Here is an 11,690-nt window from a genome sequence, read left to right on the forward strand (position 1 = left end):
ACCCTTAAGCCCCCATCTGAATGGCATAATAACCTCATTCCTTCCGTGAGAAGATCCCCCATTCACCACCCCTGTTCAGCAGGAGGCAGCCAGGCGATCATGATGCCCGTTTCCCGTCTTCCATCGAAATGGAAGGAATGAACTAGCAGTGGGGAAATAATGTGAGGCAGGTACCTCATGCACCTAAGAAAGGAAATTATATTCCTTACTTTTTAAAATTACTTAATGATTTGTGTTGCAGTTATAGGTGTACAACAATCATCACAACTACATTTTACTGCATTTCCATCCCTTACCCTCAGTGCATCCCCATCCTCCAACCTGTCTCATTTGGAAACCATAAGTTTTTCAAAGTCTGTGAGGCAGTATCTGTTCTGCAAAGAAGTGCATTGTGTCCTTTTTTTAGATTCCACATGAAAGTGATAGCATTTGATGTTGGTGTGTCATTGTCTGACTGACTTCACTTAGCATGATAATTTCTAGGTCCATCCATGTTGCTGCAAATGCCATGATTTCTTTCCTTTTAATGGCTCACTAATAGTTCATTGCAATAGTATAAGAACATTATAACAATTGTATAACAACATTGTCTAATTGTATAACAACATTAGAACAGTTGTAAATATCTATGCACCCAACATAGGATGACCACAATATAAAGGCAACTGCTAACAACCTTAAAAGGAGAAATCAACAATAACACAATAATAGTGGGAGAATTTAACACCCCTCTTACAGCAATGGGCAGATCATCCAGACAGAAAATCAATAAGGAAACACAGGCCCTGAATGAAGCATTAGACCAGATGGACTTCATAGATATTTATAGGACATTCTATCCAAAAGCAGTAGAATAATACACTTTCTTCTCAAGTACACATGGAACATTCTCTAAGATTGATCACATCCTGGGCTAGAAACCAAGCCTTGATAACTTTAAGAAAATTGAAATCATATCAAGCATCTTTTCTGACCACAACACTATACGACTGCACATCAACAACAAGAAAAAAAACTGCAAAAAACACAAACACGTGGGGACTTAACAACATGCTACTAAACAACCAATGGATCACTGAAGAAATCAAAGAGGAAATGAAAAAATACCTAGTAGCAAATGACAACGAAGATACGACACTCCAAAACCTATGGGATGGAGCAAAAGCCGTTCTAATAGGAAAGTTTATAGCAATACAAGCCCACCTCAGGAAACAAGAAAAAGCTCAAAGAAATAACCTAACTTTACATCTAAAAAAGCTAGAGAGGAGTTCCCGTCGTGGCGCAGTGGTTAACGAATCCGACTAGGAACCATGAGGTTTCGGGTTCGGTCCCTGCCCTTGCTCAGTGGGTTAACAATCCGGCGTTGCCCTGAACTGTGGTGTAGGTCGCAGACGCGGCTCGGATCCTGCGTTGCTGTGGCTCTGGTGTAGGCCAGTGGCTACAGCTCTGATTCGACCCCTAGCCTGGGAACCTCCATATGCCATGGGAGCAGCCCAAGAAATGGCAAAAAGACAAAAAAAAAAAAAAAAAGATTAATTTAAAAAAATAAAAATAAAAAAGCTAGAGAGAGAAGAACAGACAAGACCTAAAGCTAGTAGAAGGAAAGAAATCATAAAGATCAGAGCAGAAATTCAATGAAACAAGAAAACCACAGAAAAGATCAATGACATGAAAAGCTGGTTCTTTGAAGAGATCAACAAAATTGATACACCTCTAGCCAGACTTATCAAGAAAAAAAGAGAGAGGACTCAAATCAATAAAATTAGAAATGGAAAAGGAGAAGTAACAACAGACATCACAGAAATGCAAGAGATCATAAGAGACTACTATATGCAACTATACGCCAATAAAATGGAAAACCTAGAAGAAATGGACAAATTCTTAGAAAAGTACAATCTTCCAAGACTAAACCAAGATGAAATGGAAAAGATGAATGGACCCATCACAAGTACAGATATTGAAACTGTGATTTAAAAACTTCCAACAAACAAAAGTCCAGGACCAGATGGCTTCACGAGCAAATTCTATCAAACATTTAGAGAAGAGCTAACACCTATCCTTCTGAAACTATTCCAAAAAATTGCAGAGGAAGAACACTCCCAACTCATCCTATGAGGCCACCATCACCCTGATATCAAAACCTGGCAAAGATACCACAAAAAAAGAAAATTATAGGCCAAATTCTCTGATGAACATAGATGCAAAAGAAAATTATACTCCTTATATTTCTTTTAAAAATGACTACTGTGGGAATTCCCATTGTAGCTCAGTAGTAATGAGCCTGACTAGTATCCATGAGGTCACAGGTTCAATCCCTGGCCTCACTCAGTGGGTTAAGGATCTAGGTTGCCATGAGCTGTAGTGTAGGTTGCAGGCATGGCTCAGATCCCAAGTTGCTGTGGCTGTGGTGGTAGGCCAGCAGCTGCAGCTCCAATTTGGCCCCTAGCCTGGGAGCTTCCATATGCCACAGGAGTGGGCCTAAAAAGACAAAAAAAAAAAAAAAAAAAAAAAAAAGGAAGAAAAGAAAATGAGTAACCTCTAAGTTAAATAGCTTAGTGTCCTTTCTTGTGCTTCTCCCTGGCCTAGTTGCAGCCTGAATACTCTCAGGCCACCCCTTTTGTTCTTCCTCTCCTCTCAATTTGGTCTTTTTCCTCCGTCTGAAACCTCTGATAATGGGAGTTCCCTTCATGACTCAGCAGTTAATGAACCTGACTAGGATCCATGATGATGTGGGGTCAATCCCTGGCCTCACTCACTGGGTTAAGGATGTGGTGTTGCTGTGGGCTGTACATGGTGTAGGTCCCAGTCGTGGCTGTGGTGTAGGCTGGCAGCTGTAGCTCCAATTTGACCCGTAACTGGGAACTTTCACATGCCAAAGGAGCAGCCCTAAAAAACAAAACAAACCTCTGATGACCCAAAATATTTCTGTCCAGTCCTGAAACAGAGCCGGGCCCTCTAGGGCACCTGGAAGAAGCCTTTGTGTCCCCCGTTCCTTTTTCAGGAAATAGGCCTCATTCAGCCTCCTTGACCTTCCCTGAATTCCAAAAGGCAAGTTCAAACAGCTGCTCATCAGGGAAGGGAGTGGGAGAACTAAATTCATGAGGGAAATCCATGGAGAGCATTCTCAAATGAACAATACGCCTCAGATTCCACAGTATGATGTCTCAAGAGTGACCAAGTTTCTTTGTCAACTGCATTGTAATCAGACCTTAAAAGTGCTTTCTTAAGTCTTTTGTCATTATAGGCAATTACTGTCTTTATTCTAACACCTTTGCAAACATGCTTGCTCCTCAAGGAGAGCTATAGAAAAGACTTTTGAAAAATACAAGTTCCTGATTTTCAGACCATAATGCTGAATCCAGTGCTGAATGACCCCTGCACTGGGCTTAACAAGAGGACTGCTGACAAAATCACACTCACATGGAGGAAAAGCTACACCAGGACAAGAAGAACACATATACCAGGAGAAGTAGACAGCTGGCCCAAGATGCTGGACCTGACTCGTATGTTGATTTATAATGTTCTCTAGACTTCTTGAACTTCTGCATATGAATCAAATGTTCTTCCATCAGGAGCACCATTCTAGGGTAATTTTAAAAACCAGTCCAATTACTGGGTTGTGGCCAATTACCTGTGCCTAGTAGTTCTGGCTTAGCTTGGGGATTCTTCATCTCCAAGGCTCTGACTGAGTATCTCCTAGAAAATGTATTTTATTACTGGCTGAGATTTTTGCACCTGGCCAATTAAAAATACCTGCTGCTCTGACCCTGCTTGAAACACCCCCTTCTAAAACTAGTTTGAAGCAGGAAGCTATTGGCTTAAATATTTACTTAAACTCTATTACTGTTATTAGCTGTACTGTTGTATTTCAAGATTATTGTTTCTTATATTACCAAATGAGCGAGTGAGCCTCAGAGAAAAATCATGATGACTAGGAGACCGAAAGCAGTTAATTAAATATATGGTTATTTACCAGATCAATGACTGTAATAGTGTAACTCTAGATATGGGAAGATGCAACAAGAGGGAATGTATTCCTGGGCCATAATAGACTATGAAGAGAGGTGGTCCAGCGGATTTTGGCTACTGTAATGAGGCCTAGTCAAGTAATAGCACATTGAGTGTCCTAATCAATTAAATCTTTGCCAGACCTGGGATGAGCATTCCCAGCACCATGGGACAAAATGGTTATGAAATGCCTCCCAAAACTATGGTCAGATTGATGACCATGTGGGAGCCCTGTGACCTGGAGACTGGCACTTGCCATCTGCCTCTACACAGCTTGAGTCATGAGCCCCCATAACTGATGAACTTCAACACTCCTGAAAGAGCTCAGGGTGGAAATCAGGAGTGAGGCACTCTGTGCTCTGAGAAAACTGGCAGAACAGGTCTTCAGACAGTTAGATATTTTCAGGAGAGTATTTTATGAGCCCAAGTCTTGCATCTCCTCATATCTAGAAAAGCACTAAAGTCATTAACAGTGATATCTGCCTTGGCCATTAAGAAAAATACTAGTAAAAGTCAAAATGGAGTAGCTCTGGTTCAGACATCCAAAGTCATGCTAGGTGACATCATGCTCATGATTTCAGACAAGTCCTTGTATTGCTGAGAACTTGGATTTTCTGAGCTGTGTCAGACTTGGGATGCACCAGCCATTCTCAAGGCAATGTCTGCTAGCAGCTAGTAGCTGCAACCTTATGACTTCGAGGTATCCTGTTGTAACTATTAAATTTTTAGACAATGAAATGACTTTAGATCAGACATTAGCCAAAATATATATATATATATATATATATATATATATATGTAATGGCAAATAGCTCCTGTTGTGTATATGTCAATACCACATCTGAAGTTAAAAACCACTTAGATGAGAGTAGCCAGGATGAGAAAATGCTACAGAAGAAGATGAAGCACATACCACGCAGCTGGGGAATAGATGAAGCCCCAATTAGGTCCTTCCTTTAAAATCCCATAGCAGAGTTGGTTTTAAAAACAAAATAAAAACAATTTTTTGGTTTTCTTTTTTTTTTTTTTTTTTGCTTTGCATTTGCAACATATGGAAGTTCCAGATTAGGGGTCGAATCAGAGCTGAAGCTGGCAGCCTATGCCACAGCCACAGCAACACCAGATCCAAACCGCATCTGTGACCTCCTGCCTCAGCGCACAGCAACACAGGATCCTTAACCCATGGAGCAAGGCCAGGGATTGAACCTTCATCCTCATGGATACTAGTTGAGTTCTTAACCTGCTGAGTCATAATGGGAACTCCCTAAAAACAAAGTAAATTTTAAAAAACATCTGCCAAGGAAAGTGGAAATCACTTTTTTTTTTTTTTTGGTCTTTTTGTCCTTTAGAACCACACCCATGGCATATGGAGTTCCCAGGCATAGGTGTCCAATTGGAGTTGTAGCCACCAACCTATGCCACAGCAACACCAGATCTGAGCCGAGTCTGTGACCTACACCACAGCTCACAGCATTGTTGGATCCTCAAACCACTGAACGAGGCCAGGGATCAAACCTGTGTCCTCATGGATGCTAGTCTGGTTCACTAACTACTGAGCCATGATGGGAACTCTGGAAATCACTTTCATAAGGACTTTTCTGAAGCGTAGATAATTTTGATACCAAAACAAATTTGGGTCCCCTGACCACACACAGTAAAGCCAATCACTGACTGGGGTTATGGTGAAGGAAAATGTGGTGTTATTTTAAAAGCGCCAATACAAGAAACACAGGTGACTCATGCTTTAAAACCCTGAACTCCCTGATGGGGATTTTTTTTGGGGGGGGGGGATTATTATAGGCAAAATTTGGGGCTAGGCCCGAAGGGTGTGTAGCTTTCCTCTGATTGGCTGGCGGTAAGGTAACAGGACAGTGCTCCAGGTACCTAGTGCTCAGCCTGAAGGTACCATCCTCCTCCTGGGGGGAGGCCTTGCTTCTGCAGAACAACTCAAAGATACGGGTCTGCATATTCTTTGGGGAGGAATCAGGACCCTGCATCAAGGCAGCATTATTGTTGCTTGACTGCTCCTCCCTTGTTCACATACCCTCTCCACCCCCCCACCCCCTAAGAGCAATGATTTGAATCTGCCCCTGGGAACTAGGGGAAGATCTAGGAGGCTGAAAGAAGCCCATTTCCTACAGACAAGAAGAGAGGCATACGGAAAGGATTGTGTCTGGGAGAGGCCCACAGGGTCCTGCCCCATTTCAGTCTGATTTGTAATCAGGTTAGGTCTATAATCCCTATTTTTCATCCTCCAAGGTAAAAACATAGAGACATCATTTCCATATTAATGAGGCATCTTAGCCTGTCACCTGAGAGCCCAGACCTTGCTCTTCGTGCACCCTGAAGTCTATGCCATGTCCTTTCCCATTTAAGTAATACTCAATTCTCTTCCTAAACCAAGGACTCTCGTGCATTTTAGTAGAAAAATCAGCCCCTACCAAGAGGGAGTTACCCTGTGGAAAACAAAAAACAACCTATATTATTAATACTTTCTCCCAAAGGCCAGATGTAGGACTTCAACAGAGATCTAGGAGCCCATGGAGGGCTAGTTAATGAACATGGGCAATACTTTTTTCCCCAAATTGCAACTTGTTAAGAAATTAGGGAGGCTCATCAAGGAACCCGCTACGTGAGGGAAGTTCTACATAGTATGTTAAATGAGCTCATGGTAACTCCTGGCATGAAAAGTGAGAACTCCACTTGGCCAACACCATTCCTCTTGCCTGACAGTTGAGACACGCCCCATCTGCACAATGAACACCCCCAACACCAGACCACTCCCCCCCCCAGGCCCCCAGATAAAGCCCATTCAGACCAGAGGGACATATCCTGGAGAAGATTAGGAGATTGACTTTGCTGTCATGCCGAGAGCATAGGGCAACCTCAGATAACTCTTGGTGCTAGTGCACCTGTTTTCAGAGTGGGTAGAAGGGTTCCCCCTGTCAACTTAAAAAAACCGCACAACCTGGAAGTTGAGAGTTAAGTTTTATTTGGGGCAAAATTAGGACTTAAGCCTGGGAGACCACATCTCAGGTGGCCCTGAGAAACCTCTCCAAGGAGGCAAGGGGGTATTTCTCTCCTGGAAGACGGTGCTAGTGGAGCTTTTTCAACAAAAGGTAGGTAGTAGGGGCAAAAAATGTACAGAAAACCGGGTATCTCAAGTCAAGGATTTTAGCACATTTCTACAGCAAGATGCAAGGGACTGGGCTTAGTGGAATCACTCCTTTGATAGGCTATGGGCCAGCACTCTTTGTTTCTTTCCTGAGTTCCCTCAGTGCTCACAGGTTCACCCTTGGGAGTGGCTGCCCTCACAGAACACTGTGACGTCTTTTTGCTTTTAAAAAGAAGAGCAGGGGTGGGTGGGGGGCAGTATTTCAGACAGCTCTAAAATACCACACCAGAGAGGAAAGGGGAAATATCAGGATACAGTGATAGAGGTGAAGGGGGAGGTGCATGCAGCCATGCACACAGTTTACGGGATTGCTTCTGGCATCATGAAGGTTACTACTAGTCATTGGAGGAGGAGACATCACCACGAAGGATTTTCATCTTTTTCTAGACATGAGGAGATGCAAGAAATGGGTTCCTAAAATCTCCTCCTAAAAATATGATCTACACCCTGAGCTCTGCTCAGGCAGCGCTAGGGGTCAGCAGCGGCAGTGGCTCATGCCTTTATCTATGGAGAGGCCTGATGGCAGGTGCCAAGCTCCAGTTCACACCCACTAGAATTGAAACCACAGCCAAAGTGGCAAAGATTGCAAAGAGGTTTGTGTTCCCAGGATCCTTACAAAGTGATAATGGCTCAGGATTCCTGTCTCAAATGACAAATGGGATAACAAGTGGGCACAAATGGACTTTGCACTAAGCTTGGAGACCACAATCATCAGAGAAAATGGAGAGATCCAATTAAACCTTAGAAGGAACTTCAGTCAAGCTATGCCAAGAGAGTCAAGAAAATTGGATTAAGTTATTCCCAATTGCCCTGCTCAGCATGTGACTAGCCCTGAGGGACAAGTTAAAATTGAAAGCCATTGAACTTCCCAATGCTGAGAGAAGGGGCACTTTAGCCCCTTTGAAACAACTCCAGTGCTGCCTCCAAGTAGGAGAAACCATGGTGACCAGGTGCTGCCCACACCCACCAACCTGTCCTCCACCTGTTCCAACCAGGAGACCAGGTGCATCTAAAACCCTGGAAAACCTGCAGCCGTGAGACCAGCTCACTCCTAAGAGGAACAGACCCCACTTGCGATGCTCATCACCCACCTGCCCTGAAGCCGTGGGGGGGGTCACTCTGTGGGTGCATCACCGTCAAGTGAGGCCTCCCCACCACTCCCACCCCCCCACCCACCCTCAGCTCCAACCTCTAGAGAGACAACCTGGGCCAACTGAGTTCCTTGACCAAACGTGTGAATCTCGCTCTGACGGGAAGCTTTTCTTCAATATGCAGACTAATTGCAGGAATCACTGCTCCCAGGGGGTAGCTAGTGACCTTGGCCAAGGGAACCATATACATCACTGCCACCATAAAACAGGATACAGTCACCCTGGTGACAGTGACCAAGAAGCCCAATGTGGACTTCCAGCTGTGACAAAAGTCTGCTGCCTCCCTGGCCAGGATGGCCCTGTGGGTGACAGAGTCGCCCTGATCGTCCGCCAACTGCCTGGGGAGGGGTCTGTGCACCAGCGGGCAGGGGTGGAGGGGGTGGGGGTGGGGCTGTTGGCAGGTGGATGCACGTGGCCTAAGTGAAGGCGGTGAAGACAGACCCGGGAAGGCCGCTGGGCTGCGGAGACCAGGCCGCCTCACCTGGCGGAACAAACCCGGAGCCCAGCCGGGGAGACAAACCCTTCCTGGCCCCTCAGTGACCCTGAGCAGCTGTAAAACCCCAACGGGCAGAGGCTCAGGGCAGAACAGGTGCGGCTGAGGCCCGGGGGCCCCAGACACGGGTCCCGGCGGTGGGGGGAGAGGCCCTGCTCCTCCCCGGGGTCGTGAGGACGCCACACGCACAGGAAGCGGCTGCAGGAGCCGGACCTGCGCCCCTCAGCGCCCCGCAGGGACCAGGAGCAGGACGGGCCCAGAGAGGCTGTGCCACCCGCCAAGCCCGTCAGCAACCCCGGAGTCCACACGGAATCGCCTCATAAAATAAAGTCTGACCTTCTCTTTCCATTGTGCTTAGTCCAGTGTCACGTGCTCACAGGGGGCCTCGTGTGGAGGCCTCACCCTCGGCCCCTCAGACCAGACGCCCTGGAGCCACAGGCCGGCGCCTCCACCTCCGCGGGGCGGGCAGGGCGCAGATACTCAGCTGCGCGCCCCTCCCCCACAGGGCCCCGCCCCCACGGGAGCCCCGCCCCCCACGGAGCCCCGCCCCGTCCCCCACAGGAGCCCAGGCAGCCGCCCCCCACCAGCCTTGTGGAGAAAGTGGCCTCGAGAGGCCCAGCTCCCATCTCTCTGGTCTCTTACCAAAGACCAAAGCCTTCCTTTGCCTCAGACCCAAACTTGTCCTCATTCCACAGGTGTGAGCGACACCAGGCAGCAGGTCCCCCTTGGGGTCTGACTGGGGAGGGTGGGTAACGGGACAGGAAGAAATGGGACCCTCTTCTGCTCAGTCACGCTGTGTGATGTCCCCTAGGGACAGAGCTAGGGGAGCGGCTAAGAAAATAATTTCTTAAATATGAGTGGGGTCTGCATGTCTCCTCTTCAAGGGATGTTGACTCTTGGAAACGTGCGCCTCCCCTCCTGATAGAAGCCACGTGAGGTTTACAGACCTTCTTGCTCCATCAGGTCAAAGACTTAAAGAAACAGACCCTCACACGCTCTCAGAGGCGGGAGTCTTGAAGGAAATCCATTGCCCGGGAGACCCGGGCTCACACCAGACCCAGGAGCCCACCTGTCAGAGCGTTTCCTCCTTCAGACGCCCCCACCCTACAGACCTGAGCCCCAGGAAGCGCCCCTGTCCTCTAAACTGAGGGACTGGGACCTGAGACCTGCCTGACTGGCCAGGGGTCTGGAGCCGGATTCACAGGAACTAGTGGTTCCTATGAGGACGGGTTTCCTGCAGGGGGCAGTAGAGAGTCATGTGACCACAGTGGAAGGGGGCCTCAATAAAACACCAAGGGCAAGAGGACTGGTGTGGCCCCCGGAGTTCCCACCAAGGGAGCTTTTGGCAAAAGGCCAATTCTCTCTCTCTCTCTCTCTCTCTCTTTTTTTTGTCCTTTTAGGGCTGTGCCCGCGGCATATTGGGGGGGGGTGTCCCAGGCTAGGGGTCTAATAGGAGCCGGTAGCTGCTGGCCTACACCGCAGCCACAGCAATGCCAGATCGGAGCCGCATCTGCGATCTACATCACAGTTCAAGCAACGCCAGGTCCTTAACCCACTGAGCAAGACCAGGGATTGAACCCACAACCTCATGGTTCCTAGTCGGATTTGTTTCCACTGTGCAGGAGCTCCCAAAAGGCTAGTTCTCTAGTGTCCACTTTTAAAAGCTGGAAAAAGGAATCTTGTCAGAACTGTAGCCATTTCCCTTCTGCACTGAAATAAATACTCTTTTGAAGTTATTTCAGCTCCCAAATCAGAACATTCCTGCCCAGGACAGAGCTGCAGTTCCAGGGAGGCTGACAGGACAGGCTGGGGGGATGGGAAAGGGGACAGTTGTCCCACCTCCACGCACTGACCTACTGGGGACAGAGCATCATCCTGTCAGGTGGACAGAGACCCAGAGACTCAGGTCCTGCCCCACAGTCCTGTGCAGGGCGAGCCAGGAGGTCAGGGGACATTCCACACCCTCTCAGGGAGCCTCCTTAGTGCACAGCTCACGACGCCAGGAAGCAGGAATCCGTTGTCTGTCACACACAAACCACCCAAGACAAAGGGCCTTAAACAGGAGGCACTGAGATATTATTTAGCACAACTGTGAGGGCTGAGGAGGAGGGGTGTGGCTGGCCTCATGGGCTCACTCACCCGCCTGCTGCCAGCTCAGGGCCCAGCAGGCCCTGGGTGTCCAGGACAGGCCTCACTTCCATTTGAGGCCTAGGCTGGGCTGGCTGGGAGAGCTGGGATGACCTGGTCTCTCTCTCCACGTGGCCTCTCACCTCAGGCCGATGATAGCGTGGTGGTCAGAGAGGGTTCTCTGATGGAGTCCCCTTTGAGCAGAGATCTAAAGGATTAGAGGGCAGCAGTGAGCAGGCAAAAGGGGGAGAGGCTGGTAAGAGGGAGGGAAATGATTTGTAGGAGGGAATAACAGGTGCCAAGACCCTGTGAGGCAAGAGGAAGTAAGATGCTTCTAGAAAAAAAAGGAATAAAGTTAGTTTGGTTATTGAACAGAATATAAGAAAAGAGAGAAGGTAGGTTCCAGGAGCTGAGGATTTTTTGAATAATCTTCATACTGGGAATAATGGAAAAAACTGAAAGTTTTTAAACAATGGAATGACAAGATTCAATTTGCTCTTTTTTTTTTTTTTTTTTTTTTTTTTTAGGGCTGCACCCGTGGCATATGGAGGTTCCCAGACCAGGGGTTGAATCAGAGCTGTAGCTGTCGGCCTACACCACAGCCACCACAACGAGGGATCCAAGCCACATCCGCAACCTACACCGCAGCTCATGGCTACGCCGGATCCTTAACCCACTGAGCGAGACCAGGGATCGAACCCAAGTCCTTATAGATACTAGTCGGGTCGTTAACCAC

The 11,690-nt window shown here is 47.4% G+C and overlaps 1 protein-coding gene across 2 annotated transcripts in view; it reads right to left on the reverse strand.

The window, feature by feature from the left end:
• The window catches only part of LOC100738425 (ATP-binding cassette sub-family C member 4), a 151,718-nt gene extending 142,413 nt beyond the window's left edge, over positions 1–9,305 (reverse strand). For both annotated transcript variants that reach the window (XM_084982144.1, XM_084982145.1), the window contains exon 1: positions 9,164–9,305. The gene's annotated coding sequence lies outside the window, so the exon portion shown is untranslated. The remainder of the gene's footprint in view (positions 1–9,163) is intronic.
• Positions 9,306–11,690: the final 2,385 nt, after the last annotated feature.

Source organism: Sus scrofa, chromosome 11 (assembly GCF_054392235.1).
Source record: "Sus scrofa isolate SSC_HxYL_T2T_F1_AM1 chromosome 11, Sscrofa_HxYL_maternal_Yorkshire_Landrace_v2.0, whole genome shotgun sequence".
Classification (NCBI taxonomy): Eukaryota; Metazoa; Chordata; class Mammalia; order Artiodactyla; family Suidae; genus Sus; species Sus scrofa.